At 34.0% G+C, this 25793-nt stretch overlaps 3 long non-coding RNA genes across 3 annotated transcripts; 1 reads left to right on the forward strand and 2 right to left on the reverse strand.

Moving 5' to 3' along the window:
* Positions 1-4782: 4782 nt before the first annotated feature.
* On the reverse strand, positions 4783-8771 carry LOC131954380 (uncharacterized). Its single transcript, XR_009388764.1, has 3 exons — positions 8710-8771; positions 6979-7170; positions 4783-4874 (listed from the first exon to the last, which is right to left on the reverse strand). It is a non-coding gene; the product is annotated as an uncharacterized LOC131954380 (long non-coding RNA).
* A 5478-nt stretch (positions 8772-14249) lies between these two features.
* On the forward strand, positions 14250-18230 carry LOC131954381 (uncharacterized). The gene is made up of 3 exons (XR_009388765.1): positions 14250-14335; positions 17544-17702; positions 18173-18230. It is a non-coding gene; the product is annotated as an uncharacterized LOC131954381 (long non-coding RNA).
* A 6276-nt stretch (positions 18231-24506) lies between these two features.
* On the reverse strand, positions 24507-25530 carry LOC131954383 (uncharacterized). The gene is made up of 3 exons (XR_009388767.1): positions 25451-25530; positions 25011-25184; positions 24507-24589 (listed from the first exon to the last, which is right to left on the reverse strand). It is a non-coding gene; the product is annotated as an uncharacterized LOC131954383 (long non-coding RNA).
* Positions 25531-25793: the final 263 nt, after the last annotated feature.

Genomic DNA, 25793 nt, shown 5'->3' on the forward strand with positions numbered 1-25793 from the left:
TGCTTTATGTTATCTGATATTTGTTGTTCTAGGTCATCTGATAGTTGTTGTTTTAGATTAACTGTTTGTTTTAGGTTTTCCAGCAGCTGTTGTATAGATTCTCTGATAACCGAGTTGTTGTTTTAAGTCATCTCTTAGTTGTTATTTTAAGTCATTTGATAGTTGTTGTTTTAAGTCATCTGATAGTTGTTGTTTAAGTCATTTGATAGTTGTTGTTTTACAACATCTTATAGTTGTTGTTTTATGACATCTGATAGTTGTTGTTTTAAGTCATTTGATAGTTGTTGTTTTAAGTCATCTGATAGTTGTTTTAAAACATCTTATAGTTGTTGTTTTAAGTCATTTGATAGTTGTTGTTTTAAGTCATTTGACAATAGTTTGTTTATGTCATCCGATTGGTTAAGGCTTTCCAGCAGCTGTTGTTTAGATTCTCTGATAACCGATTTTTAGCTTGATGTGTGTCTATTCATGCTATATTTTCCTCAACACAAATAAAATGAAACCATTCTTTGTGGATATGTATTACTACTATTTGTGTTTATGATGCAATTAATAAGAACACATTATTAATGTTAACATTATTTTCAGTCTAGTCTGCTCTCAGCTCTCGCTAATACTGTCTAAAATGTAAGCACAGTGTCACACTTGCTAAAATATTGATAACATTTGTCATATTTATTTGATGATGGCTGACATTTGTCACACTCGCTTGATAATGCCGGACATTTTTCACACTCGCTAAATAATGAGAATACTCACCGGAAGATGACTGTAAATGTTATTACAATTTGCATAATGTGACATCATTTAAAAAAAAAACAACTACTACCGAAGTAATGTTCTGCACTCGTACGCAAGATATGCAGATCAGTGTTTCTTTTAGACTGTTTTCTCCGAAGTTGGGAGGGGGGAGCGCTATAAATTTTTGAAGTATATATTAGTATATATTCTAATATATATATATATATATATATATATATATATATATATATATATATATATATATATATATATATATATATATATATATATATATGGTAACTTTGCTATGCAGTTCAGTAACCAACACAACACTTCTAAAATTGTCTGACAAAGATGTTCAATGTTTTCATCATATTTTCCTGTTGTTGTACAAAGACACATGGGACAGATGAGGAAGTGTTCAATGCGAGAGACCAAGTGAAATGGACGAACCTTCTCTAGATTGACGTGTACCACAAGGCACCAAATTTAACACAGATAAAACGTTTCGTTTTTTGTTAGTAACTAATGGAAAACTATTATGGTGTAACAATGTAGATTCAAGGGTAAGATTGATGGTAGATTCAAAGGTTATATTTATGGTGGATTAAAGGGTAACATTTATGGTAGATTCAATAGTTATATTTATGATGGAGTAAAGGGTAACATGTATGGTGGATTCAATTGTTATATTTATGGTGGATTAAAGAGTAACATGTTTGGTGGATTCAATGGTATTTTTTATGGTGGATTCAAGGGTAACTTTAAAGATGGATAAAGGGTACCAGTCAATGTGGATCAAAAGTATAGCATTCCCGGTGGATGAAAATGTAGTTTTGAGTTGGATTTAAATTGTAGCTGTAATGCAAGTTGTCTAGTATTTCTTCGACACCGTTTATACGACGGTTCGCGCGTCGCTTAAGAAAACAAATCAAACCTTTTTTAGACACCCGAAGCAAAAACGCGACAACATCTGGAATAGTCGAAAGCGAAGTTTTCCATGATTTATAAAACAAAATGGCCTCAAATAATAATATATAAATCAGATATTTACGTTATGTTAAAACACAAGTGTAAGATTTCGACGGTTGTATTTTGTTTGCACATGTGATACATAAAAATCATCGGTTATTTCTACCGTATCTCAATGTTTTAATCTACTGGGTAATCGAGATGTTCTTATCAACGTTAGCCTGGATTTAGTAACGTAGCTTGTGACTTCACATTAGCACACAACCAACGGTATTTATAGAGAAACAGTTTCAGTCATTTTCATCTGGTCGACGCACTAAAATTTAGTTTTAAATCTTTTTTTCCGAGTGGTTTGGTCATGGTAAGTTTTATGAAACTAAGTGTGATAAAACATGCACGGTATTGAAAGGAGGATTTAAATGTATGATTACAAACCTCCATATTACAAAAACTATTTATAAATGCAAAGTTAAAACACACTTCTGATCTACACAGTACGTTATGGGATATGGTATGCTGTTTCCATTTTTAATTTGCTCTGTGATTCAAACTCCTCACACTAGTAGGTATATCCTGCGATTCGACACATTATAATGACTGGTATCATTCATTCACATGTTATCTTTTTAAAACGTTTGTGAAATTTATCACAAAAATAATACTCTTTTTATTAAAAGATTCTTCAGAAACCAAACACCAGTAGTTTCGGGGTTATAAATAAACGTATACCAAACACGTATTGTTTTTATTTCCTGTTTTACACAGATGCGACTTATACTCATTTTGTTGTTGGTCGTGTTGGTGTCTGGGACAGTGAAAACGAAGAATAACTTTGTGAACAAGGCGAGAAGAGAGGTATACAATAGTCAAAAATCATCATACTTTCGCTCAGAGTTTTGACCTTACTTTTGTTTACTGTATAAAGTCAATGATTCTCTTTGTAAGACGCAATGTACTTTTTAAAGGTAAAAGTTTTAGAACAATTGTTGTGAATTCAAGCGTTTAAATACTGTATGATATTAGGCATGTAATCTTCTTCTTCTTTGTTCTTAATTTTAGTGTTGAAAGGAATTCCCTCCAATATAATTAGGTGTACGTATCAACTGGTTATGCGCCACTTAGGCCGTTGACTTCGATTTCAGCCTACTTTTCTTTTTGGATTTGCTTCCACAGCCTTAGTCTAATATATATAACGAGCCGACCCGCGGCGTAGAGTACGCCGCTATTTAGTGAAGGGCGATTATCCTTCCCTTCCCTCCCCCAGCCCCCGTGTAAGCAGCCGTCTTTGATAACAGTTAACAGACTAGAATGAACAGATCAAGCAAAACTTGTTACTTCCCCTTTGTTTCCAATCGTTTAAAAATTAAAGTATCTGCCCCTAAAAGCCGTCACTAATTCGACCCGGCTCTACCATTGTAAATATTCAGCGTGAACCACAGCTCAGCAGAATGGTGGGGGTGGGGGTGATAGCGATATAATCTGTTGCGCATGCTGGAGAGCTAGGAAGGGGGGGGGGGGGTCAACCAGGGAGGGGGCGGGAAGAGGGTTGAGAAAAATACTACAGGCAAAACATTATGAATAACTTCCCGCGCCAGTAACTTGTTAGTTTAATCTTTACAGAGAAGTGCCTAGAACGTTTTTTTTGTATCTTCACAGTCCTCTGGACAGGATCAACATTTATTTGATCCTTACTATCCCACTGTTAGATTTAGTTCTTTATTCATCTTATTATGTAATTGCATTTTTTGTGTACGTTTTTGGTAATCACAACGAAGATCTTTTTTTTTAATTATGCCACAAACTAGCTTTAGTGAGAAGTGGGATAAGATGTACCATTCAGTCGTTCAATATTTTAGATAAAGTTTTCATTTTAATGGAATACTTTCATCTTAACAATCAAGTACTTAGTCTATATTTTATTTATTGAAACTTCTATCCATTTATTGTTTTTATTAGACTACACGGCTGTCCAACTTCTCCATTTACCTGTCCCACATCTCACCAACATGACGTATTTTAAATTTTGTGCCGCTAAAATCTTTATATTAGACCAACCAGAATCTTAAGGACGATGTCAAACCTTAAATAATTGCATACATAAATGATTAGAGAAATTCAGATCATTCTAGATAGATAAAAGAGTGGCAAAATCTGTGTCCCTCTTCACACCACTCTGCTCTATGTACATTTTAAAAAAATAATAGATATACATTTTTTCTACATTAACAACAATAATTTCATCCTTTTTTAAAGGTTAAAGAAATATGGCACTGAAGTGGTGGCCTAAATACATAAAAAGTAATCTTGAGTCTTTAGACAGCAAATACTACTGTGCACATGGTCAATAATAAATCAATGAGTGAATAAATTCTGGGTTTGTTCATAATTTTATACTAGTACGTAATGAGTGAGACGGTTTGAGTATTGTTAAATTTTAAAGTATGTGCTCATTAGGGATTGAATAAGTCATTAATTAGTCTTCTAAAGACCAAATACCTAGCACACACATAATCTTATGACGAAACATTTCACAGACAAAATTTGTAACAGACAAACTATCTCACAGACAAACTATATCACAGACAAACTATATCACAGACAAAAATATCTCATTGAGAAAAATATCTCATTGAGAAAAATATCTCACTGAGAAAAATATCTTACTCAGAAAAATATCTCACTAAAAATATCTCACTGACAAAATATCTCACTGACAAAATATCTCTTTGACAAAATATCTCACTGACAAAATATCTCACTGACAAAATATCTCACAGACAAATATATCTCACTGACAAAATATCTCACTTACCAAATATCTCACTGACAAAATATCTCACTGACAAAATATCTCACTGACAAAATATCTCACAGACAAATATATCTCACTGACAAAATATCTCACTGACAAATATATCTCACTGACAAAATATCTCACTGACACGATTTGTCACAACTTAAACAACTTTCGTGCTTTTGCCGTTACACGCAGTGACAATAACAAACATAAACTAAAAATGCTAATACTATAAAAAAAGTCAATTCTGTAAATTTTCATATTTATTTATATTCTGATGTTGGAATTAGAGCTCCCAAATAGTACGTTTATAATAAACCAACACCTTGGTTCATGGAAAATCAATGATTCCAGCAAATTGATTCTAAAAAATATAATAAAATAAAATTACAAAAACAATAATTTAAAAAATGTCTAATTATATATATATATATATATATATATATATATATATATATATATATATATATATATATATATATATATATATATATATATATATTTATTTATTTATATATATATATATATATATATATATATATATATATATATATATATATATATATATATATATATATATATATATATATATATAAAACGTGCTCTCTGTATTAAAAGCATGGTTCCTAAAATTTTAGCGGCCAGTGCTTATAATAAAGAAAGCAAGTTTATTACATTATTTAAAACAAATTCAGTGCATTTATAAAAGATTATTTTTTTAAAGTAATGGCTGTAGGCCTATATATTTTTTGTCTTCAAAGATTTAGTTATTCGATTTTGATAACGTCAACAACATAAGCAACAAAATATATTTGTTTTAAAACCCCATCAGTTGCAATGTCTAAATGTCAAGAAGACAATTATCTTCCCTTTCTCGGTGTGTTGTCTAATCTCACGATAGGAAACGAAACAACTAATACCAACGGTGACAGGACAAATGATCTCAGGACAAAATATCTCAGACAAAATATCTCACGGACAAATGATCTCAGGACAAAATATCTCAGACAAAATATCTCACGGACAAATGATCTCAGGACAAATGATCTCAACGACAAATGATCTCACGGACAAATGATCTCACGGACAAATGATCTCAACGACAAATGATCTCAGGACAAATGATCTCAACGACAAATGATCTCACGGACAAATGATCTCACGGACAAATGATCTCAGGACAAATGATCTCAACGACAAATGATCTCAGGACAAATGATCTCAACGACAAATGATCTCACGGACAAATGATCTCAGGACAAATGATCTCAGGACAAATGATCTCAAGGACAAATGACCTCACGGACAAAAGATATCAGGACAAAATATATCAGGACAAATGATATCATGGACAAATGATCTCAGGACAAAATATCGCAGACAAAATATCTCACGGACAAATGATCTCAGGACAAATGATCTCAGGACAAATGATCTCAGGACAAAATATATTAGGACAAATGATATCATGGACAAATGATCTCAGGACAAAATATCGCAGACAAAATATCTCACGGACAAATGAACTCAGGACAAATGATCTCAAGGACAAATGATCTCACGGACAAAAGATATCAGGACAAAATATATTAGGACAAATGATATCATGGACAAATGATCTCAGGATAAAATATCTCAGACAAAATATCTCACAGGAAAATTTTGATAGTGTTTTGGATGATTTTAGTTGCTCTGAGCATTTTTTGTATTGACTGTCAATTCGGTTTTGTTTACTTTTGCATGCATAATAATTGTTAATAAAATGAATTTGTTATTAAACTTAAAAGATTTATCAAACTTAATCTTTGTAATAGCATTTGATTTTTAAAAAGTTCAAATCACCTAAAATCATCTAAAATACTATTAAAATTTCGCTGTGAGATATTTTGTCTGAGATATTTTGTTTGAGATCATTTGTCCATGATATCATTTGTCCTGATATATTTTGTCTTGGTATCTTTTGTCCGTGAGATATTTTGTCTGAGATCATTTGTCATGGAACCATACCAACAGATCACTGTCATCGTTTAGGTGATGAATCGATAGTAATATTTAGATTAAGTCTTAATCTTGTTAACTTTCCGTTTATTAGTAAATCTAGTAATCTTCTATTTAAATTGGATCCGTAATCTATTATATGATTTATCAAAACATATACTCTTGCATTGTCATCAAAGAAAAATATGTCTGGAATGTTTAAACGAATTTGCTACATCAAAAAGTTGGTCCAAATTAAGTTTCAAGATTTCAACAAAACCCACAAACACAAAAATTGCAAAAATTGCTCTCTCTCTCTCTCTCTCTCTCTCTCTCTCTCTCTCTTTATATATATATATATATATATATATATGTATATATATATATATATATATATATATATATATATATATATATATATATATATATATATATATATATATATATATATATATATATATATATATATATATATATATATAAAATCTTACGTTTAAAACTCTCTTCTGCAAACAGCTGAGACTAGCGTCACCACAGTTTTCTTGTTCGCATGACGTACAAAATAATAGAAACCAAAATTCATGACTGTCCATTCCATCAGATTCCTTGGTTATCTCGTCGTTCTCTGCTCTCACAGTCGCAGACACCAACACGACCAGCAAGGAGATGAGTACAAGTCGCATCTGTGTAACAGAGGAAATAAAACATGGTTTGATTTGTGTTGGGATACAAACGTTTCTGATATGATATAGGGGTGTTTGATTTTTGTCACTTCTGCCAGCGCTTCATGTACCTCATTTTCTTATTGTTCTGGCTCCTATTTAAAACAAGGCAGTAGTCTAAAGTAGTATAAAGATGTATTTTTTATTTGATGTATCCTAAACGTTTTGCAGAGATAAATTCTGACTTATATCTGATGTAGCAAAATATATTATCTAACTAGTAAAGTTTATTTTTATAAGTGCGACATAATTTGTACCAAGCTTCATTTTTAAAAAAAAGGCCCATTTTTTTGCTAGTAGCTCATTTATGTACAAATAATACATACAATATAATTTATATAGAAAATATATAGTTTTACCAGTGTCCCCCCCCCCCCTTTTCAGAAATTTTTGTCCTCTTCACCACAAAAAAAAAAATTCAAGTCCCCCCCCCCCCCCCAGAAAAAAAAGTCTGGAAGAAACACTGACCCCTTTTAAATTTCAGACATGCACACAACTATGAGAACTGCTTTTGGACGATGATTTATTAAGTGAAAAACAACCAAGGAGGACAACTAAATTACTGCCCTCGTTTTTTAATCTGTACTCAATCCAGTGGTGTCAATTGGTCTGATGTCACCCGGTACGGTAACGGAGGGTGGCACCCACCCACATCCGACAATCTTTATTTTAGTTTTGGGCTTGATTTCACCGCTCTTCCTAACTGTGTTATAGTACAACTTAAGATACGCATATAATCTGAGTGGTCAAGTGGTTGAGCTCTCGGCTGCTAGCCCGAAAATCAAGAGTTCGGATATTTGCCCGGACCCGTGATTTCAGGACGTCCTTGAGTTCACCCAGCTCTGTTGGGTACCTAACTGGTGTTGGGTAATATAAAGGCGGCTGGGCATAGTTCTGATCATACCATACTTCATATGAAAGGTAAATAAACATGTGAATTCTACTTTATCTGCCCTATTGATAGTTAATTCTGAAATGTAAACTTTACTTATATAGTTTTAATAATTTGCTATCAAGCCTGCAGGTTTCATTCTACAGTTTTAATCCAATTTATTTTTGACGCAGTACAAATAATGTGATTTTTTTTCAAATGGAAAAATTAGCTCCAATTGTAGAAAAAGAGCTTACTTAAGCTGCACGTGATTAACTGAGTGACTGACTAATTTTTGTAAAAATTACTTAAAGAAAATTAAAATTCAGACTCATTAAAAACTATGTTTTAATTCAAAGTTTGTCAATACAAAAGTTTTACGTTTTTTTTTTCATTCTACAAACTAAAACTCAGTTACTAGTAAAACGACAAAAAGTTGTAATTTAATTGTCAATACGAATACCTTAGCATATATTGAAATTGGAATACACACAAGTACAATTATAAACACAGTAGTGTACGCGACATGGTAGATAAAGTCTCTGGAAAATTGAAGAAAACGTTGCAGCTTAATAAACCAGGTTCTACCTTTCGAGTTTGGTTTGTAACGCTAGTTTCTACAACTGTACCTTAATTTCTGAGGGTCACAATCAAGATATCAAAGTCTGTTGTAGTTCTGCTTCAGGTTGTACACTTTTCTAAACCCTGGAAGCAATGTTTGCGCAATATTTATGGAAATCCTCTGTTGGACGGCCATAATATCTCTCCGCTGTTGGACAGCCACAACATCACTCCGTTGGACGGCCACAATATCTCACCAGACAGCCATTGCATCACTCCGCTTACACGTAATTCAAAACGTAGATAAAAAATTGTTTGTTTTTTTTTACTAGATCCCATGTATTTCCGCGACTACAAAGTATCTGCCCATCTGTCACTCTCACACATTTGATCATCAGAGTTATCTCCATCTAGGAAGTTTCCAATCTACATAAAAATAGATTTGTGGGATTACCCAGTAAAACTTTTTGAAATATTGTGTAACTCATGACGTCAGTAGTTTGGCTTGAACCGAAAGTATTTATAGAAAGACAGCTCTAGCACCGTTATCGGGCATGTCTTTCGTGTGAGTTGTGTGACCGATCGAGATTAAAATACCTAAAATACCTAGTGCACTTTAACTTTGTTACATTTCGGTGAAATATGTTTTATTATGCTACAGTGTATATGTAGTCACTCTTTGTTAATGTAAATAAATGTTGGATTTAAGAAAACAAAAATGCCCTTGCGCACTTTTTTTGGTGCGCAGTTTTCCATTACGCATGTTTCCATTCACCATGTTTACAGCACATCAGTTCATTTACTTGTAATTCTAAACTCGGAGTTAGAACGAAAGTTTTCGATTTCAAACACAACTGTATCGATACGCATGTTATCTACATGTCCATCTGTCACCCTTGTGTATTTGATCCTGTTTATCATCTAAATCTCAGAGTTATGAATCTCTGTTTGGTATTGCATTTTGATATCGTGTGTCTAAGGACGTCATCTCGAACTGTATTTAAAAACAACAGAAGCAAAATGCGTTCAACCTTTTAAATTAAAACACAAATTTTAAAATAAGGTTTGTATCAGTGTATGTTTAAGTAAAGTTGCATTTCAAACATGACAGTTAATGGGGCATGCGAAGTAGAGTTCACTGTTTCTGTGACCTCGGCATATGAAGGGATAATGCACTATTCCCAGCCAGTGGCGTAGCCAGGATCGTCTCAAGGGGGGGGGGTTCCAATTTTTTACCCGGGGACAAACTTTCGATTGCACCCCCCCCCTCAAACTTTCGATTTGCACCCCCCCTCAAACTTTTGATTTGCACCCCCCCCCTCATACTTTTTATATATACCGAGGGGTCTATGGGGGGGGGGGTTATGACCCCCCCCTGCCTACGCCACTGTTCCCAGCCGCCTTTTCTTTTCCTTAACGTGAGTTGGCTACCCCTCAGATATGGGTGGATTGAGGGACGTTTTAGTGACTTGGACCCGAATCGAACTCTAGACTTTCGTGTTAGCAGTCTAGCACTCCGCTTCTAGAACCTACCATCACAGTGTACGATTGGTGAAAGTTGTGTTTTGAGATTTTTGTTAAGGTAAATTATCTATTAAGATATGTGTATTGTAGAGGTGATGTTCGTGTCAAGTTTGTGAAAGTTTACGGTATCTGAACACTCTCCTTGCAACTCAAGATGTTTCTTCTCTTAAAACCCAAAGTGTCAAGTATCGTTTGTAACGTGAAATATTATATTTATGGGACTGCCTGGCCAAAGCGGTAGAAAGCTAGTTTGCTAACCCGATAGTCTCGAGTTCGAATCCGGGTCCAAGTAGTAGAACGTCCCTGAGTTCACCCCAAATATGATGGGTTGCTAACGAACGTTAGTTTCTGACGCTATGTTGTGAGATTAACGTGTTCTTTTCTTGCATTATGACGATTCCCGTTTTTTGTAGCATTTTCACGATTTCGAGTACATTTTTCTTCTTGAGAATAATGTAAAAATCTATCTATATATATAATTCTCTTCTGAGTCCCCTCTCTTCTTCACTAGGCATAAATCAACCACCCCCACCCCCTCGGTTTTCCCTATACCTCGGGGTTCCCTAGACCTCGTGGACCCATAGACTGTGTCCAACTTGCATGGTTGCTACGCCCCTGGGTGGGGGGGGGGGGAGAATACAGAGGTGAGGACATGTTTCACATTTATACAATGATTCTTTTCTCTCCAGAAATGTGCCATTTATATTTATTCCTGTCCTTTCTGGTGCTGATGGGTTCATGTGCCGTGACAGCAGGACACGATCAGGCCAACCTTCAGTCTGAAGATTTCAACCGTCGTCGGGGGTTATTTGGAAGCATCAAGGATCGCTGTTCTGGCACCAGTTCGTTCTGTGGGAGACGTTCTTTAGAGGTTAATTTAAATCAGCTTTGTTTGTTCTTTTATTTAGATTAAAAGCATTAATTTTTAACCGAGGTTCAGGCAAAAAGGTTAGCCACATGTAGAGGCGTAGCGAGGGCGGGGGGTGCGGACCGCACCGGTGATACCATTTGGGGGGAGGGTGACACTAAGGCAGCAACCCGACCTAGCGACGCCACTGCACATACGCGTAAAGCTTAAGTACCCTAGAGTGTTTTTAAAAATTCGACTCTGTTTTTTTCACAAATATTACGTTTATATAAGGTAATATGGTCTCCCGTTTTTAACGGGTTTTCGAGGTTTTCCCGAAGGATATGCCGCACTTTGAACCCGTAACGGGTTTTTTCCGTTTCTTCTGTCACCGATAGGAATTGGTGTACAACCTTATGGAATATCAGGGGGATCGTGGAGAAGATTATTTTCTATATATAGCTCACGTAAGTGCTCTTTTCACCAACTCGTTGTCGATCGGCATTTGTCCACGGGTTCTACTCAACTGATGCGACCGCCTGAAAATCGAAAGAGCCTGCGGCACCGGCAAATGCCTAAACCATCATCTGAATACTTTGATATATAAATATATATATATGGATAGAGATAGAGAGAGAGAGAGAGAAGTAGATAAATAGAGATATTTACCAACGGATTTACATCCATTTAAAAAAGTGTCAACTTTTTCCAAAGTAAAGAAACTTTTTTTTAATTACCAACAGGGAACGATGGACTAGATAACCACATGACAACATTCGGCTTTTGAATAATTTAACATTGGGAGACTGCAAAGACAAGTGCTTCCACTTTTTAAAAATAATAATAAATAAGCGAAAATCAGTTTTCATATTAAAATCTGGCTTCGTTGTGTAGATATATTAACATGTTTTCAGTCGTGTGCGTTAATTATTCACAATTAATTTCAACGTTATAACGAAAGTTTAAAGGTTCATATTTTTAACACCATTTAAGCATATAATTTGTTTGATCTAAATATACTTACAAAAAGTGAATACATAAAAGCCATTCATACATACTGAAAATTTCTGGTTACATGAATAAAGATTTTGGAAGCACATATTACGGATGAAATATATGAGCCCCCCCCCCCCCCCCCCCTCCTCCCCCGAATAAAGTCGACAAGGAAATTTATATAGAAAACAGAGATTGAAAGAGAGAGAGAGAGAGAGAGAGAGAGAGAGAGAGAGAGAGAGAGAGAGACATAGATAGAGAGAGAGAGAGGAGAGAGAGTAATAAGAAAGAGAGAGAGAGTAAGTAATAATAGCGTAAATTAGTCAAAAGAATTCTGAACAATGAATACACTAAAAGAAAGCAAACGGATAGCAAAGTAAATGTGTCAATACACAAAAGACACGCCTGTGTCCATACACAAAAGACACATATTAAAATCTTTTTCGTTCTTTTGTTGTAATGTTGACTGGGATTACTTTCCACACAGTTAAGTATTACCTGTTATGCGACACATAGCCTTTGTCTATCCAAGAACAAACTACAAGGCAGCAGCTTCTTAATGAGTTGCCGTTTCCAGATATTAAGTCTCGTCTGCCCCTAGGGTTAGAACTCGGAACTTTTCGGTTTACCAACCAACAGCTTTCACGAACAACCACGCTGATCCATCTTAAAATCTGATTTGCTAATATGTTTTGTCATCCATAGATTTTAAAAAAACGGATTTTCGGTGACTCAGTTGATATCAACCTACAAATTTGATCACAAGCTGAGAACAATTTGATATCATTTGAGAAAATGATGACGTAATGTAAATATCAATATATGCCTTCCCTACTAATGTTAATACATTATATTATATGATATTCGACTTAGCGTGTAAATGATTAGTTGCATCGTCAATATCATGGAGGTAAAGCATAGCGTCAAAATAGCGTCTTATTTCGGTTTTTTTTATAAATTACTTACAGTGTTTCTTCCAGACTTTTTTCTCAGGGGGGGGGGGGGAGGGGGGGCACTTGATATTTTTTTTTTGGGGGGGGGGGGGGCGGACACTGGTAATAGTACATGTTTTCTATATAAATTCAATATAAATTCCATTTCGTCCCGGGGGTGGGGGAGGGGCGGTAGACTGCCCCCGAAGAGATGCCTGGAAGAAACTCTGATTACGTAACCCATGACGTCAACCATCTCCAATCCCAACTGAATTTAAAGTCAGACAATAACAACAGTGTTCATATGATCATCGAACTACACAAAACATCTCTATGTGTTGTGTGAGGTTTGGTCAACTATATGGGGTTTTTAACCGTTAATATCTATAACAAATCGACTACATTACCTCAGTGTACCCGGTTATCAGTTATTTTAATGGAAGTCATCGGACGGCCACAACATCTCTCCGTTGAACGGCCACAACATCTCTCAGTTGGACGGCCACAACATCTTTTCGATGGAAAGCCACAACATCTCTCCGTTGGACGGCCATAACATCTCTCCGTTGGACGGCCTCAACATCTTTTCGATGGACGGCCACAATATCTCTCTAATGGACGGCCACAACATCTCTCAGTTGGACGACCACAACATCTCTCCGTTGGACGGCCACAACATCTCTCCGTTAGACGGCCACAACATTTCTCCGTTGGACGGCCAAAACATCTCTCAAATGGACGGCCACAACATTTCTCCGTGTGACGGCCACAACATCTCTCCGTTAGACGGCCACAACATTTCTCCGTTGGACGGCCAAAACATCTCTCAAATGGACGGCCACAACATCTCTCCGTGTGACGGCCACAACATCTCTCTGTCACAACATCTCTCCGTTAGACGGCCACAACATCTCTCCGTTGGACGGCCACAACATCACTCCGTTGGACGGCCACAACATCACTCCGTTGGGCGGCCACAACATCTCTCTGTCACATCTCTCTAATGGACGGCCACAACATCTCACCAGACAGCCATTGCATCACTCCGCTTACACGTAATTCAAAACATAGATAAAAACCTGTTTGTTTTTGTACGCTATCCCATGTATTTCCACGACTACAAAGTATCTGTCAATCTGTCACTCTCACACATTTGATCATCAGAGCTATCTCCATCTAGAAAGTTTACTATCTGCATAAAAATAGATCTGTGGGATTACCCAGTAAAACTTTTTCACATATTGTGTAACTCATGACGTCAGTAGTCTCCCTTGAACCAAAGTATTTATAGAAAGACAGTCCCAGCTCTGTTCAGGTTGTTAGCGAGGTGTATACAAGTGCATGTGTTTCGTATGAGTTGTGTGACCGGTCAAGATTAAAATACCTGTTACAGTTATGGTAAGTGTCTAAACTTAGATACATTCGTCGGCGTTGTTTTAGTAATTAATTGATTGATTGATTGATCGATCGATCGATTGATTGAATGATTGGTTGATTTATTAATTGATCGATTGATTGTGTGTGTTTGTTTGTTTGATTGACGGATTAGGATTAATCGATGTATCGATGTATCGATCGATTGAGTGATTGATCGATTGTTGACTGATCGAATGATCGACCGATTGATTGATTGATTGATTGATTGATTGATTGATTGATTGATTGATTGATTGATTGATTGATTGATTGATTGATTGATTGATTGATTGATTGATTATGCGTTTAAATAGCAAATAAAAAAACAAATAAAAAAAACAAATTGCACAAAAAACGTATTAATAACAATCATTTATGTAATGATGCAATAAAAAGGAGAAAATAAATTACTATATAAAAGACCATGTGCGCACTTCTCATTCTCCCTTTCCCTCTCGCTCTGTCCGCAACATTTTTTAGGCAATGTGATCAATATGATCAGCGATATATGGAGAACTTAAAGATACGAAATCTTGTTGAAAATAATATGTTGGATGTTTCAAATGTATCGACTAAATTTTATTTAAAGAAGGAAAATAAAAATAAACGCATATTCGAATGTAGAAACACATTTTAAATTGTGCAACCGGAAAAGGGTTGTACACAAAACTAATGACGTCATTTCCCAATTTTAGAATATGAAGAAATTAACTTTTTCATTTAAATTTGATTTAGATCAATAGATCTACTTATCAATACGTGCTCTCTGAAATGTAGATCTATACAATTTTCTCGGCCAATAATACAAATTACTTTACAAAAACAACGTTGAACAGCTTTGTCACTAATATCGTTTAACGTGTAGTAAAGAACATATCGTTTTGACCAATAACTATTTTAATTTCTTCTCTCTAACAAATATAACATTAAAATATATAGTCCTATAATTCACGTGCAGCGAGTATAGACGGCTAGCGAAGAAGAAAGGTGACGACACAAAAATGTGTGAAATTAATGCAATGATTTTATTTCTACCCACAGATGCTGATTCACTTAACTTTAGCACTTTCCCTTTTGTTCGTGTTGGGGTCATGTACCATAGGATCCGATCTGGAAAACAACGATTCTAAGGAATTTGACCGTCGTCAGTTAGTTTCTTCGTTTTACTTTTGCAAATTTGACAGTAGTCATACCTGTTGGAGGAGGTCTTTACAGGTAAATTTGAAAACTATTTTGCTTTATCTGGATAAAAACTGCCTGTCTGTTTATTAAATATTTCATTTTTTACCCATTTTGAAGAAAAGTTTCATTAAACCCAAAAATTACTTTTCAAAACTTAATTTAATGACTCAAAAGTGTTAGATTTAAAATATGTCGAATATATGCATACTCAGTTCTTAGAATTTGTTAAAAAATTAATAAATTTCACAAACTTAAATTAAATTAATTAATTAAAAAAATTAATTTAAAAATACGTAACTGGAGTATTATGTTAACCGATGACACAAAAAATATCTTCTACAAATCCCATATATATATATATATATATATATATATATATATATATATATATATATATATATGGGATTTGTAGAAGATATTTCTTTATATATATATATATATATATATATATATATATATATATATATATATATATATATATATATATATATATATATATGTGTATAGCATATTCTTGTAACCTTGGGATATTGATCTACAACTATCACTAATTCCATTTATTTTTTAACTACCAGCAGGGGAGAAGTGAAAAGAACACCATATAAAGGCATCTGACTTGGACCTATACAAACTTTGTGATATGCAAAGGCCCTCGTCTCTAATGTTTAAAATAGAAATAAAAAAAGAGAAATACATAAAGTCTTTTTTTTTTAAATTTAAGTTTTATTCTGATGTGTTGATGTTTGAAATTTATTCCCGTTCTCAGTTTTTTTATAAATAATTTTAATTTTTAATAAACATGTACTTTAATCAAACACTTTAGGCAAATAAGGATCACATCACACTAGTATGTTGTAAAAATGATCAGATCTTGGTACTTTGGACGGTACTAGAGAAATGTATGAAAACAATAATGAAAATAAAGAAAATATAGCATATATGTTTGTGTGTTGACATATATATATATATATATATATATATATATATATATATATATATATATGCCTATATATATATATATATATATATATATATATATATATATATATATATATATATATATATATATATATATGCCTATATATATATATATATATATATATATATATATATATATATATATATATATATATATATATATTTAAATTTATTTATATATATATATATATGTATATATATCAATTACAAACGGAGATTAATTTTACAAAATTGAGAACATGTACACGAGTTAATAGTAACGTCTAAATTTAGTTTTTTTCATCGATATCGCTATACAAGCAAGTAAATGGAGACGGCGTGTGTGTCCATCAAATGGAAAAGATGCTGTAATGGGGCGATTGTTGGTTTCTAGTTTAATAAACTACGAATTTTAAAAATTGAGAACTTTCCTCAAGAAATTATTACGTAACTAATGACGTCAATTGTTACATCATCCAAATGTATTTATAGTCAGACTGATCTAAGAGTTTCTTCATCTGAACGAAGAACTACACAGTACGCTTGTTTGTTTTTTTATCAGCTTTGCTAACCTGTTATAGTAAGTGTTATTAAAGTAAGCGTTAGTATTTTCTAAAATTAACTTAACAATACTTCATTTCCACACTTTATAACGATACTGTTGGCACCCATTTCTATCTCTCACTGTGTCATCACTGTAGTGAAATCACGAAAGTTTAGATCCACTTTAAAATGTCAACGAATAACTTGTTTTGAATACCGCTTGAACTTAGCACTCACAGTGCTAACAATGACTAACAAACACACTGTTCTAAACGTGGTTTAACCACAATTCCTTTCAGTTACTTTTGTTTTGTTGGGAGAATGTTGATACCGGTGTCCAATAATGGAATCTTCTTTAAAAAGGGGAATTTAAAAAAAAAGATTATTTAGAAAATGTATACTATAACCTCTGTCCGCAACCGAACGTCCCAAGTGTCCTCACACCTTGGAGAAAAAAATGTGGTTCAGGAAATTTGACATTTTTGTCTTGTTTTTCTCTGTTCCACAGATGAAAATTTTACTCGTTTGTTTGTTCGTCGTGTTGGTGTCTGGCGTAGCGGAGAAAGACGTAGTCAACAACGGATCCGTTGAGAGGGGACAACGTCAGTGGTTATTTATTCCACCATGCATTCAAATAAACTGTTGGAAGTCCAAAAAGTCATTAAAGGTAAAGTTTAAGAAAAATTGCAGGTTTCTTTATTCATGATAACAAGTATATATATATATATATATATATATATATATATATATATATATATATATATATATATATATATATATATATATGTATATGTATATATATGTATATATATATATATATATATATATATATATATATATATATATATATATATATATATGTATATATATATATATATATATATATATATATATATATATATATATATATATATATATATATATATATATGTATATATATATATATATATATATATGTATATATATATATATATATATATATATATATATATATATATATATATATATATATATATATATATATATGAGTGAGCGTGTGTGAGTATGTGTGTGTGTGTGTGTGTGAGTGTGTTAGTGTGTGTGTGTGTGTGTGTAAGTGTCTAAAACCATTACACAAATTTTAATATTTACTTTTAGCACCCGCCTGATCAGAATGGATAACTATCATCCCACAGATTTGGTCAATAAAAAAACGGGTTGGGTTCGAAAAACATGTCGGATTCAATAAAATACTACAAGACTTTGTGTATCATTTTTTGCGTCTTCAATTGCAATTTCTTAATGTGTTTTATGTTCATTTCTGCTGTAACATAATGGTTAAATTACAGTAATATTGTTTTTGTTTAGAGGCATCAACAGTACAGTATTTGGTACAGAGTTAGGGGTCATCCTTAAATGACGTCACACCTCAACCTACAACCCCCCTCAAAATTGCAGTTTAATTTTTTAAAACATCGATATTTTTCTAAAATCTTGTCTAAACTATTACAATTTATTAAAACAGTTATCTAAAATGCGAAATAACGTCTAAAATTCGTTTTCTAACATGGCTTTTTTATAATGCAAAAGTGTGACGTCGCAACATCTGAACCCCCCCTCCCCCCCATCACACATCGTCACTAAATTACGGACCCCTTCCCCATACGAGTTTGACGTTATTTATGGTTGACCCCTTAGATACATTTAAACAGTTTTATAATAAAACACAAATAATTGTCCACAACTACAATCTAGATTTCCATCTGTCACAGTCGTACATGTGATCCTGTATATCAGGGGTCTCCAAACTACGGCCCGCGGGCCAGATGTGGCCCGCGAAGTCATCTCATCTGGCCCGCGGAGATCGTTTTGTCCAAGGAAAAATCGTTTGTTGGTGATGGCTGAGGAACTTTGCCCAAAAAAATCAAAGACATGCCTGGAAGAAACTGGCCCCCGAACTGAAATTTGATAGTTCATGCGGCCCTCGGACTGAAAAGTTTGGAGACCCCTGCTGTATATCATCTGAATCTCAGACGTATCGAACTGCAAGTCAATTGAGACGAGTTATTGCCCTCTTCTAGGTATCAGTTTAATATACTGTAACAAAAGACGTCATTAACAAATGTAGGCATTTTATAGACTATTTTTCTGGTTACTTAAAGCCTTCATGAAATTTTGGGTCAGTCAATCTAAAGCAGGGTTTGTGTCAAGGTGAGTATTGTTTCTTGATTAAATTTGCGTCATATTAAGATTTGTGTAAAAAAAAATTATTTTATACGCACATTAGAGTTTATCGTAACAAGAAGTAAACGATAAAAAAAGGTCTATCACTGCGTTCACGCTTGCGACATGTAGGGAGGGTGGCCTACTACGTTAATGCAAAGCTTTTTTTCTTTCTAGACGTGTATAGTATACATGTCGCAAGAGTAAACACGGTGTAACAATAATTCACGAACATAAATTTAAAATAAACAGGGAGTGATCTCCCCTAAACTTTCTCGAGTATTCTTATATAACTCGGAATATAGACATGATTTTTAATTACTTAAACTTTTAAAAATAGAATAGAATCTCATAGAAAAAAGAATTGCTTACCAAGCGAACGCCAAAACAAAATGTGCATAATAGTGCGCAATATTATTTGTACTTTATACATTTACATGCGTTTTTCAAGAAATCGGAAATAGCGTAAATTAGTACTTCCGGTCAACGGAAATTACTCAAAATTTGACAGAAGGTAGAGAATTATATCTTTTACTTACATGTGAAATTTCATTTATCTATCTGAAATAGTACTCAAGTTATAGGCTTTTGAAAAATTCAAAGTAGAAAAAGTACAACTTCCAGTTATCGAAAATCGCTCAAAAGTTGATCAGGATCTACGATTTTGATAAAATACTTATATATGAAATTTCATCAACCTAGCTGTAACGGTACTCAAGTTATCGTGTTTACACACAGACAGACACACACACACACACACACACACAGACAGACACACAGACATACGGACAAGATTTCAAAATTATGTTTTTCCGTATCATTGAGGTGTAAAACGTCGAGATTTGTAAACATCTCGATTATTTTTTTTTGCACGATTACAAGACTTTCTCTATACTTCGTATATACGAGAAAGTAAAAATACACATGATAACTTGAATTGATATCAGTGAAAGAGTGAGAACAAATAAAACATCACACTTTTACAAGGTATTTTTTTGTTAATTTACACAGATGATCAATATAACTGTACTCCTGGCTCTACTGGTGGTGATGGGGTCACGTACCATGACATTAGGACTTGACGTAGTCAACGATGATTCTAAAGATAACAACAGTCGTGATGTAATCTATCCGGTTCTCTCCCCCTATTTTTGTAATTTTGGCAGAGGTCTTTTCTGTGGGAGAAGGTCTTTAGAAGTAAATATGAAAACATCGTTACGTTTTTTTTTTTTACATGGACAATGTCTGTCAGATAATTTGTAAAGAAATATTTAATCCATTGTAAATAAATTAAATTCCTAACAAGTTTCGCTGAAAACTGCATCTTCGATAAAAGCACAAGAATATAGTATTTAATTTAATTAGGTGCTAATTTTATGAACACAAATTAAAATTAGTTATTGCTGTATCATTATAAATTTATACGGTGAATGAATAGATAAAAGCGAAGACTAAAACAGTCAAATCCTAGAGCTAGGGAAGGAGTAGCCTAGCGATAGAGAGCTAGACTGCTAAGCCGTAAGTCTCGAGTTCAATTCAGTAGAACGTCCCTGAGTCCATCCAGCTCTGATGGGTACCTAACTCGCGTTACGGAAGTAAGTGCCGACCACTCTATCCCTTCAAATGCCGAGATCACAGAAACAGGCGCACTCTACTTCACTTACCCCCATGGACCGTAAGGTTAAAAGCCGAGTTTCTTCCAGGCATCTCTTCGGGGGGGCTAAGTCCCCCCCCCCCCCGAATTTTTTTTTTACCGCCACCCCCCCCCCCCCCCCGAACGAAATGAAATTTATATAATTTATATAGAAAATATATACTTTAAACAGTGTCCGCCCCCCCCCCCCGAAGAAAGTCTACCGCCCCCCCCCCCCCCCCGAAAATTTCAAGTGCCCCCCGGAGAAAAAAGTCTGGAAGAAACACTGGTTAAAAGGGGGAACTTTAATTTACTTTAATCCTACAGCTAGGGCGGACGCTAATAGAGGCTACAATTATTTATATTTTATTGAAAAATGTGTATGTGTGTACCTATTTCAAACATCTCAATCTTTTATACCGTTAATGAAAACCTTTTTAGGGAAATTTTTCTACCAGTGCCCGATAATAGAATCTTCTTTTAAAAGGGGTGGTAGGTTACTGGTAGTTAACTAAATAAATACACACATGGCTGGCTAATGTCAATGCTAACCCTAACCCCAACGTTAGTCCTACCATACGTCTAACCCTAATTTCTAACCATACAATTAGTTGAGATTACAATATTACTAACGACCCAACACACATATTTCATGGAATAGTCTATTATCGGACAACGGTATCCAAAATCATCCCAATTTTTTTTATTTTGTTTACAGCAGCGGAGAGTAGACTAAAAAAACCAGGAGACAACAGTCATACAGCAAGACCGGTGTTTGTCCCTTCTGAAATATTAATAAAACATACAAAAAAAAGGTCTCTGTGAGTTTAAATTTTACCACGTTTTTCTTAACTCAGCTTCGCGTTTGTTTGTTTGTTGTTAAAATTGACAACGAAAATTAGCCCACTTCTGATTGCTCTAGAGATCTGAAATTCGGCATGCAGGCTATTTTCGCCTAACAATTTCAGATGCAGTCATAAAAACTAGCAATTAGAGACCTAAATTAGCTTAATTAAATTACGCCCATAGGACCCTAAAACGTGTTTTTTTTTAAAAAGTTGTTGCTTTATGTTATCTGATAGTTGTTGCTTTATGTTATCTGATGTTGTTGCTTTATGTTATCTGATGTTATTGCTTTATCTTATCTGATAGTTGTTGCTTTATGTTATCTGATATGTTGATTTATGTTATCTTATAGTTGTTGCTTTATGTTATCTGATAGTTGTTGCTTTATGTTATCCGATAGTTGATGCTTGATGTTTTTCCGATAGTTGTTACTATATCAGATATTCTTTTATGTTATCTGATAGTTGTAGCTTTATAATTTATATTTTTCCTTTATGATATTCAGTAACTGTTGCTTTATAAAATTTGATAATTGTTTTAATTTATCTGACAGTTTTTACTTTTGTATTATGTTATAGTTATATCTATATCTTTTCTGCTGTTAATATTCACCACCTACCATTGAGATTCGCCTTCAGTTCACTCTCTGATCTGTCGGAAAATTGAGCAGAGGAAGTAGAGTTTCCCTGTAGACTAGGCATACGAAGGGAGTGTGGTAAGCACTATGCCAAATCGCCTTACTTACATTAACATGTCAGGTACCTATAAGAGCTGGATGAATTCAGGGGTGTGTAAGTAATTGTAACAGACTGTATGTGGTGAAATGTATTTGAAGTGAAACGATTGTGATAGTTGAATACCTGGCCAACGGAAGTGAATGCGTGAGCGATCAATCACTGTATTTTCCATGATTAGGGGAGATCACTCCCGGTTTATTTATTTATCGCTCGCTGACTGAAGGGAGTGAATGTAGGGCTATATAATCTGGTTAAATGAGATGTTCGAGAGGCCACCTAGATGAATGCAAGGGGAAAAATTATGTGTTTTGACCGTTACAACTTGATATTATCCAGTATTATTCTTGTTATTTTTTTCTCTTGTGTAGTCGCTCATTTTAAGTATAAGTGCAATATCAAACGGTGGATGTTTGATCACTATAATGAACTGTGTACTTTGTTGATTTTACTATTGTAAATAAAGTTATGAAATGAACCAGCAGTTTATCGTCTGCCTTTAAAGAAAGAACTCACAATAACATCTAGTTGTCTTAACAACAAGATAGTGTAGCAGTAAATATTCGAATTCGCAATCCTGCAATCTATACCCCATCTGACACCAATATTTAAATACAAATAAATTACCTTCATTAGATCGCTATAAGGATGTTATTATCAATCAAGAATAGCCATTTTTTTCATTTAATAGGGCTGTTAGGTAGGTCACCAACCACTTCTATGGCTCATGCAGTTTTTATTGAGCCGTAGAACAGGGTGGTTACCTACTTACCAGCCCTATTTGTAGGCCTATTAAATAATATATTCAAGTCGTATTGCTATAGGGCTGTTGCAGCATATATCTATACATATACTTTATAAAGCAGTTAGAACCTCTAGCTTAATGTTTGTGCCTTTCAAATATAAATAAATAGAGAAAATAATGTATTCAGTGTAAATATACGACAGAAATTTTCTAATTGTGGGTGCTTTAAAAAACTAAACTTAATGCTCTAAAATTGCCCAAAATTAAGTGGTTATAACAACGCTTGAAGATATGAAAGTAAAGTTCCCTTTCCAAACCTTACGGTCCATAGGGCAAGTGAAGTAGAGTTCACTTGTTTCTGTGACCTTGGCGTATAAAGAGATAGTGTGTCAGCACTATGCCTAGCCGTCTTTACTTTCCCTAACGTGAGTTAGGTATCCATCAGAGTTGGGTGGACTCAGGGACGGTCTACTGATTTGAACCCGGATTCTATCTCGAGACTTACGGGTTAGCAGTCCAGCTCTCTACCGCTAGACGAAGATATGTACTTACAATTTTTAGCTGAGTACTCCAAAATAAGGTTAAAGACTATGAATATATAGTTTATTGGGCTTAAAATATAATTTCATGAATGGTGGAAATAAAACGAAGAGATTAACTTTTCAAGATGGCCGCCGTTGTCATAGTTACCAAGATTTTTCCAAAAAATTGTATTGTTGGAAACACATGCAGATTTACCTTAAAAATATAAAGATATAATTGTTTCCTAAAGGGTATTTAATAATTTTTAATCGGAGTCAATCCCCTTGAAAAATTAATATAAAGATTTTTTAATCAAATTATCTAGTAAAATTTGTTATGCATATCCCCTAAGATATAACAAGAAAGTATTTCCTTTTAAAATGTTCCCTATGATTGCACGTGCTATGAATAACTTACTCACACTGTCTCAGAGGCGTAGCGACCCTTCCCGGGTCTTTCGATTTGCACCCCACCTCAAGCTTTCGATTAGCACCCCCACCCCCTCAAACTTTCAATTTGCCCCCCCCCCCCTCAGGATTTCGATTTGCACCCACCCCCTCAAACATATGTCGTCGTCGTCCCCCCCCCCCGCCCCCCCCCCCTCGCTACGCCTCTGCACTGTCTCTATCATAAACGTATTAAAAATTAAACTGGCCATTTGGGAACTAAAACCATAGGTCACCGTCACACAAGCAGAATCGTCGTACAATTTAGAATGTTTGAAATAATAATTACAGTTCATATATATGTTCCTTTTCTGATTTATTATAATTTGTAGTGATACATTCGGTAGTGAAGATGTTGGCTGATAGTAGTTCTTTAACTGAATCAAAGCGTAGGTTGTAATGAGTTCATTCAATCTGCGAAGGCTCCTATTAAAACAGAGAAGAACGGAAATTAAAGTTGACATTGATATCCGTGATGTCAAAAATTTCCTGATTAATATGTACAAATATATATATATATATATATATATATATATATATATATATATATATATATATATATATATATATATATATATATATATATATATATGCCTATATAAATGTATGTATATATACATATGTATATATGTACGTTATTATGTAATTTTATTTTAAGGTTGTTATAGGACTTAGTTATTAAATTTTCGTGTATTGAGAATATTTAATGACAAGTAACCTAATAATATTAGTGTTATGAAAATGATTTTTAATCTTCTGAACTATAATAAATCAATTTTATTAATTTAGACCAAATTTTAAAAAAAAATAACGAAGCAATTTTTTTTTTTTACTTCTAAAACTTTACCTCAGATGATTTCTTCCCCAGCATACACCTTTGTTCAGTGTGCACATCGCAAAATAGAATGTAGAAGATATCACGACGGTCAACTTCTTCAAACCCGTTGTTGTCTACGTCGTTCTGTGCTCTCACAGTCCCAGACACCAACACGACCAGCAAGGAGATGAGTACAAGTCGCATCTGTGTAACAGAGGGAATAAAACTTTTCTGTAACTGTCACCTAAATTGAGCTCTGATCGTCGCATGAATTTTTTGTGATTGTCACATAGATTGTTATATTATTGTCATATTAAATGTTCTTTGATTGTCAAATAAATTGATCTGTGATTGTCACAAACAGTATTCTATTTTTGCTTCGACATCTCGTCAAGTACATTTAACATTTAATCTTTAACCCCTACCTCGATTGCCAAACGTTTTAACGCACAAGAACACAAACTTCTTACCATGACGGGATCATACAACTCACACAATAGACGTGAATATGTTAGACAGCTGGACGACCTGATAAACTCTGCAGGATCTGTCTGTCTATAAATAGAGTTTCTCGAGTGATGCAATTGACGTAGTAACTGGCGCAATGTGGCGAACTGAGTACTTCCTTGTGGGTGTAAATTTCAAATGGTCTGTAGTTCAATAAATCTTAGCCTAAGTTGATATTCTCGAAGTAACTGATAGTTGTTGCTTTATGTTATCTGATAGTTATTGTTTTATGTTAACTGATTGTTGTAACTTTATGTAATCTGATAGTTATATCAGATATATATATATATATATATATATATATTA

This window comes from Physella acuta, unplaced genomic scaffold (genome assembly GCF_028476545.2).
Source record: "Physella acuta isolate Inbredline_101_S28 unplaced genomic scaffold, ASM2847654v3 ptg000993l, whole genome shotgun sequence".
In the NCBI taxonomy this organism is placed as follows: domain Eukaryota; kingdom Metazoa; phylum Mollusca; class Gastropoda; family Physidae; genus Physella; species Physella acuta.